The 8,280-nt window shown below is 29.6% G+C and overlaps 1 non-coding gene across 1 annotated transcript; it reads right to left on the bottom strand.

Annotated features, from left to right (window-relative positions):
- Nucleotides 1-5,458: 5,458 nt before the first annotated feature.
- On the bottom strand, nucleotides 5,459-5,565 carry LOC139887007 (small nucleolar RNA R71). Its single transcript, XR_011772862.1, has one exon. It is a non-coding gene; the product is annotated as a small nucleolar RNA R71 (small nucleolar RNA).
- Between the last annotated feature and the right edge of the window lie 2,715 nt (nucleotides 5,566-8,280).

The raw sequence follows: 8,280 nt of genomic DNA, 5'->3' as shown, positions 1-8,280 counted from the left end.
ATAGCAATATAAAGACACAGTATAATTAAGAATAGTATCATCCCAAGGTAATAGTAGAAGTAAACAAATTCTTCTGGTGGAAGATTGAAAAGAAGGATGACAGGAATGATAATTAGGAAAATATCAAGGATTAGAACGGGATTAAGCATTTTTACAATCTTTTGGATGTATGAACTAAGAAAGAAAGTATAAGAATGGTGAGAATAATGGAACGGAAGAGTTTAATTTATAATGAAAATATCAGACAGAGAAATCGAAGCAGATCATCGTATTTAATTATAGAGATCTTAATTTCCTTATTCGCCGAAGAATCAAATCTTTTAGATTTCGAAGATTTTCTTTAAATCCCTTGAATTCCAGAATTCAACCAAGACAACATCAAAAGTTAAGACGAAACTTTATTTCTCCAATCCACTCTTTTGTGATAACTTCACTCATACGCTTCGAATAATCGAATCGTTTTATCTGTATTACTCAATAATGATAAAACTCTATTTATCAACTCATATTCGTCAGGAAAACATTCTTATGGTTAACCATGATGATCCCACTCAAATTTCGGGACGAAATTTCTTTAACGGGTAGGTACTGTGACGACCCGGAAATTTCCGACCAAATTTAAACTTAATTCGTATTTGATTTCGACACGATAAGCAAAGTCTATTAAACCGAGTTCCAAAATGTTTGAACGATTCTTTATGAATGCATTTGACCTTTGACCATTCCCGATGATTCACGAACAATTGTTTGTAAATAAATATGTATTTATAAATATAAATGTAAGTGTAAATAATAAACATAAAATATAATTTAAACAATTGAATTAGCTATATAAAATAAGATACAAAATAATTAAGTATAATTTAAAATGAATATATATATACATGTATATATGATTGCTATTAATAATTATTACATTGTATTATATAAATATTAAATAACCAAATATGTTATTAAATAGAATAAATAATACATAAGTAATAAAATGTAAAGTTAATATATTATATGTAAATACAAGTCAAAGTATAAATGTTATATTATGATCATTACCTTCATTATTATTATTAATAGTAATATTAATATTTGTATTATTAATAATACTATGTCTAATATATATATATATATATATATATATATATATATATATATATATATATATATATATATATATATATATGAAAATTTGATATGTATAAGTAGTTATATTATCATAATTATTAATATTATTATTATCAATAATATTATTATAAGTAGTATTATTAATAATATTACTGTTATCATTTTATTAGGATTATTATTAGTAAACTTATTAAAAATTATCAATTTTATGATTGTTAGGATCACTACTAATTATTATTATTATTAATATTGGCATTTTTATTATTAGTAAATGTATTATTATAAATCTGTATTATTAATTAATTAGTATTAATATTATTAATATTAATATATTTATTAATTATTTATATATATTATAAAATATAATAAATGGTACGAGTTTGGTAACCATAACCATCAAAACTGCTTTAAAATTTTGTTTATGTCGGGAGTTGTTACAGGTCTAATTCAATCACACTTGAAACAGGAATTCACTCGTTATATTTATAGATTACTGCAATTGTAATAGATATAAATATAATATATATATATATATATATATATATATATATATATATATATATATATATATATATATATTGATAATGCTAAAAACGAACATATATTTCATAGCATTATCCCTCAAGAAAGACAAGCTTTTAGTTGCAATTGTTCTATTTACAAGTGATATTCGTTTAAATAATAAAAGGTGAAGACAAAAGACAGATTCGACGAATTGAAGACGCAAACAACCAAAAAGCTCAAAAGTACAAAATACAATCAAAGAGGTTCCAATTATTGATTAGAAGCGTCTCAAAATTACAAGAGTACAAGAAGCGAAACGCAAAATACAAGATATTAAATTGTACGCAAGGACGTTCGAAAATCCGGAACCGGGACCAAAGTCAACTCTCAACGCTCGACGCAACGGACTAAAAATTACAAGTTAATTATGCACATAAATAAAATATAATATTTAAATAATTCTTATAATTATTTATATATTATATTATTATTTATAAACGTCGGCAAGAAAGAAAACAAAGATATGTGACTTCTCCCAGCTGGCCATGCGATCGCATGGCTCTGAAATCCAGCCCAGGTCCTATAAATTCAACGCGTTTTGGCCAAAATAAACACATCTGTTCCTTTCCTTCTATCAACGTAAACATATATATATATATATATATATATATATATATATATATATATATATATATATATATATATATATATATATATATATATATATATATATTATATTTTAATTTTAATTTTAAATTCTAATAATAAGGGTATGTTAGCGAATATTGTAAGGGTGTAAGTCGAAATTCTGTCCGTGTAACGCTACGCTATTTTTAATCACTGTAAGTTATGATTAATATTATTTTTAATTTAATGTCTCGTAGCTAAGTTATTATTATGCTTATTTATGACGAAGTAATCATGATGTTAGGCTAAAAATATTAAGATTGGGTAATTGGGCTTTGTACCATAATTGAGGTTTGGATAAAAGAACGACACTTGTGGAATTTAGACTATGGGCTATTAATGGGCTTTATATTAACTAAACGATACCTCGTTAATTTAATATATACACTTATAATTTGACGTATTTATATATAACCACATACGCTTGACTGGGCACAGTGGGCGGGATATCTATAAATACCAATAATTGTTCATTTTACCGGACACGGAACTGGATTAATAGTTAGTAGACTTGTTAAAATGGGGGTGGATTACATTCAAGGGTAATTGGTGTAATTGTTAACAAAGTAGTAAGACCTTGGTTTACACGCAGTCGATAACCTGGTGTATTCATTAAACAAAGTATTAAAACCTTGTTACAATTCGAATCCCCAATTAGTTGGAATATTTGACTTCGGGAATAAGAATAATTTGGCGAAGACTTTCGCATTTTATGATTATGACTGATGGACTATTATGGACAAATCCGTATGGACATATCAAATAATCCAGGACAAAGAACAATTAACCCATGGGAATAAACTAAAAATCAACACGTCAAACATCATGATTATGGAAGTTTAAATAAGCATAATTCTTTTATTTTCATATTTAATTGCACTTTTAATTATCGCACTTTTATTTATTGTCATTGTATTTAATTGCACTTTTAATTATCGTACTTTTTAATTATCGCACTTTTATTTATCGCAATTTCATTATCGTTATTTATTTTACGTTTTAAATTAAGTTGCATTTATTTTTAATATTTTACATTAGGTTTTAACTGCGACTAAAGTTTTAAAATCGACAAACCGGTCATTAAACGGTAAAAACCCCCTTTTTATAATAATAATATTACTTATATATATATTTGTATTTTTATAAGTTAAACTAATATAGCGTTAAGCTTGTTTAAAAGATTCCCTGTGAAACGAACCGGACTTACTAAAAACTACACTACTGTACGATTAGGTACACTGCCTATAAGTGTTGTAGCAAGGTTTAGGTATATCCATTCTATAAATAAATAAATATCTTGTGTAAAATTGTATCGTATTTAATAGTTATTTCGTTGTAAAAATAATACTATTTCCTATTACACCTCGCACACATCAAGTATTTTTGGCGCCGCTGCCGGGGACAATTCTGCTTAAACGCCGGAAGCGCAACGCTATATAAAAAAAAGATTTTTATTTTTAGTTTACTTTTATAAAAATACGTTTTTGTAAAAATACGTTTTAAATATACAAAAATATAAAAGAAAAACAAAATATATATATATTTAAGAGTTTGTTACATATATATATATAATTATAAAGTTTCTTTATTTTTATTTTAGTTTTTAAAATTAAATTTTTATTTAAGTTATATAAATATTATATATATATTTAAAACAGAAAACTAATATATATATATATATATATATATATATATATATATATATATATATATATATATATATATATATATATAACTACTCGGCCCGTACTGTAGCAGCCCATTTACTGGCCCGTAACCCTAGCTCATGCGATCGCATGAGCCCGAAGGCAAATTCTCATGTGATCGCATGAGGGCACCTGACACGCCACATTTGACTTCTAACAGCAATCATTACGGAGTAATTATTATTATTATTATTATTTATTTAAAACCCTAATTAGGGTTAGTATTTTAAATTGTTTAATTTTAGTTTTTAGATTTAATTTGTATTTTAATTTTAGTTTTTATTAATATATAAAATTAATAGTTTTATAAAACAAATATTATAAAAATAATATTTTTATAAAAATTGTACTTTTTACAACTTTAAGTATATTTTTATATTTCGTACCTTTTTAATCGTTTATTCGTAATATTTGTATTTTTTCGCTCGTATTTAGTTTTAAGTCATAGTTTTTGCCATAGTTATTTTTTATTTCTAGATTTTTAGGCCTTGTCGTAAAATTCCTTAAGTGCTTTTTTTTTAGACTAAGATTTAGGTGCATTAGAATTTTGCGACGCTGTTCTAAGTTTTTAGTACCTTTTTAAGTTATTGCCATTTGGGTTATAGTTTTTTTTTTCTTTTAAGCTTTAATATTTTTAGACGCAACTTTTAATTCTTAGTTTTTAGTTCCTTTTTAAGTTTCGATGCGCTACTTTCTTATTTTTATTTTTCGACACTTTTTATTTTTCGACGTTTTTCGACGCGCACTTTTTCTTTCTTATTTCTCGACGCTCTAGTTTATAGGACATAGAATTTTTTTTCTATATCTTCTCTAAAATTTCTTTAAATTACGAAAAATTATTTTAAGTGGTTAAATTGATAGACATCAAAATTTTCTGGTTCGTAGTAATAGTTGGATTTGTACGTAGACCGAGTTATTGGAGCCAAACAGTACTCAATTATATTGAGACCAAACGAATCCTGCCCCTCTGCTGCATCTTTTGGAGAATCTGGCCAAACAGTACTCAATTATATTGAGACCAAACGAATCTTAGTGATTCAGATTCAACAAATTCAATTATGGAGAATCTGGAACCTCTAAGTATGGAAGACCGAATGAGAGCTAAACGCACTGGCCAAGGTCACGCAATTACTCAACCTGACATTAATGCGCCAGATTATGAAATCAAAGGACAAATTTTACACATGGTAACTAATCAATGCCAATTTAGTGGTGCGCCGAAGGAAGATCCAAATGAACATCTTCGTACTTTTAATAGGATCTGTACACTATTTAAAATCCGAGAAGTGGAGGATGAATAGATATATCTCATGTTATTTCCCTGGACTTTAAAGGGAGAAGCCAAAGATTGGTTAGAATCGTTACCTGAAGGGGCGATTGATTCATGGGACGTTTTAGTTGAAAAATTTCTTAAACAATTCTTTCCGGCATCTAAAGCCGTGAGACTTCAAGGAGAAATTGTTACGTTTACACAAAAGCCAAATGAAACTCTATATGAAGCATGGACAAGATTTGGAAAGTTATTGAGAGGATGTCCGCAACATGGTTTAGACACTTGTCAAATAGTACAAATATTCTACCAAGGATGCGACATCACTACAAGGAAAGACATCGATATAGCAGCTGGTGGTTCCATTATGAAGAAAACATCAACTGATGCTTACAAAATTATTGATAACACTGCTTCCCACTCACATGAGTGGCACCAAGAAAAAGATATCGTTAGATCATCTAAAGCAGCTAGAGCTGATTCTAGCCATGACTTAGATTCCATTTCCGCAAAGATAGATGCTGTCGAGAGACGAATGGAAAAGATGACTAAGGATATATACTCAATAAGAATTAGTTGTGAGCAGTGTGGAGGACCACATTTAACAAAAGATTGTCTCAGTATTGAACTAACAATGGAACAAAGAGAGAATGTTTCATACATAAACCAAAGGCCTGGAAATAATTATCAGAATAATTATCAACCGCCAAGACCGATCTACAATCAAAACCAGAATTATAACCGAAATGTTCCATACAACAACCAACAAGGTCCAAGTAATCAACAAGTATCCAATAATACTTATAATCAGCAAAGACCCATTTTTCAAAATAAACCACCACAAACCGATGATAAAAAACCAAATTTAGAAGACATGATGTCGAAGCTAGTTGATTCTCAAACTCAGTTTTTCACATCTCAGAAACAAACGAATGAACAAAATGCTCAAACATTTAGAAATCAACAAGCTTCGATTCAAAATTTGGAACAAGAAGTAAGCAACCTAGCAAGGTTGATAGGTGAAAGAAAACCGGGAAGTCTACCTAGTGATACAAATGCTAACTCCCGGAATGAAACAGCTAAAGCCATTACCAGAAGAAGTGGTATTACACTTAAACCACCTGAAATACCTGTAATTTCTGATGAAGCTATTTCTACTCCACACGAACCACAATCTGAGCAAGATAAGGAAAAAGAACCGGTAGTTGAAAAGGTTAATGAAGATAACACAGTTAAGGCAAAACCTTATGTTAAACCATAACTAACCACCACTTCCTTACCCGAGTAAAATGAGAAAAGAGAGACTTGAAGCCGAGCAATCCAAATTCTTGGATATGTTTAAACAGATAAATGTAAATCTTCCTTTCATTGATGTGATTTCAGGAATGCCTAAATATGATAAATTCTTGAAAGATTTGATCACAAATAGAAAGAAAATGGAAGAGCTCTCGGCTGTTACTATGAATGCTAATTGTTCTGCAGTGCTGTTGAATAAGATACCAGAAAAATTATCTGATCCAGGAAGTTTCACAATTCCATGTTTTCTGGGTAGTCTTAGTTCAATAGAAGCATTGGCAGACTTAGGTGCTAGTATAAATTTAATGCCGTATTCACTATACGCTAAACTAGGCCTTGGAGAATTGAAACCAACACGAATAAGTATACAACTAGCCGATAGATCAGTAAAATATCCTAGAGGGATAATGGAAAACATGCTAGTTAAAGTTGGTACTTTAGTATTTCCAGTAGATTTTGTTATTTTGGACATGGAAGAAGATTCTCGAGCACCTCTCATATTAGGAAGACCATTCTTAAACACGGCCAAAGCAATAATAGACGTGTTTGGTAAGAAACTGACCCTAAGTATAGAGGACGAGAGTGTTACCTTTTTAGTTGATAGAGCAATGCAATAACCGCAATCTGCAGATGATACATGTTATTATATTCAAACTATAGAATCACATGCAGAATTGTTAGAAGAATTTCCAGAATTACAAGGAACGGGAGAATGTTCTTTAGGAGAAGGATCTGAACCAATTGATGAAACGGAAATGTTAGCTACACTTATGGCTAATGGATATGAACCAACAACAGAAGAAATTCAAATGCTAAAAGGAGAAGACAGATATCGATACAAATCATCGATAGAAGAACCACCGACATTAGAGTTAAAGCCACTTCCAAACCATTTGGAATATGCTTATTTACATGGTGAATCTGAATTACCTGTAATAATATCGTCTTCTCTTACTGAAAATGAAAAATCTTAACTCATTTCTGTGTTAAAAGCTCATAAACCAGCTATTGCATAGAAAATTCATGATATTAAAGGAATAAGTCCTTCGTATTGCACACATAAAATCCTTATGGAAGAAGGTCATAAAATGTATGTGCAACGCCAATGAAAACTAAATCCTAATATGCAAGATGTTGTTAAGAAAGAAATTATTAAACTGCTAGATGCAGGTTTAATTTATCCAATTTCTGATAGTCCATGGGTAAGCCCAGTTCAATGCGTGCCTAAGAAGGGTGGCATGACTGTCATCACAAATGAGAAAAATGAGCTTATTCCTACTAGGACTGTAACAGGATGGCGTGTTTGTATTGATTATAGAAAATTAAATGACGCCACCAGAAAAGATCACTTTCCCTTACCTTTCATTGATCAAATGTTGGAAAGATTAGCCGGAAATAGTTACTATTGTTTTCTTGATGGTTTTTCCGAATATTTTCAAATTCCAATAGCACCCGAGGACCAAGATAAAACCACGTTCACGTGCCCTTATGGTACTTTTGCTTACAAACGCATGCCATTTGGACTTTGCAACGCCCCTGCAACCTTTTAAAGGTGCATGATGGCGATCTTTCATGACATGATAGAAGAATGCATGGAAGTTTTCATGGATGACTTTTTAGTCTTCGGTGATACTTTTGAATCATGTCTAGTTAATCTTGAACGAATGCTTATTAGATGCGAACAATCAAATCTAGTAC

Source organism: Rutidosis leptorrhynchoides, chromosome 1 (assembly GCF_046630445.1).
Source record: "Rutidosis leptorrhynchoides isolate AG116_Rl617_1_P2 chromosome 1, CSIRO_AGI_Rlap_v1, whole genome shotgun sequence".
In the NCBI taxonomy this organism is placed as follows: Eukaryota; Viridiplantae; Streptophyta; class Magnoliopsida; order Asterales; family Asteraceae; genus Rutidosis; species Rutidosis leptorrhynchoides.
The sequence above is the reverse complement of the archived record's forward strand: the minus strand, read 5'-3'. Positions and strand labels throughout refer to the sequence as shown.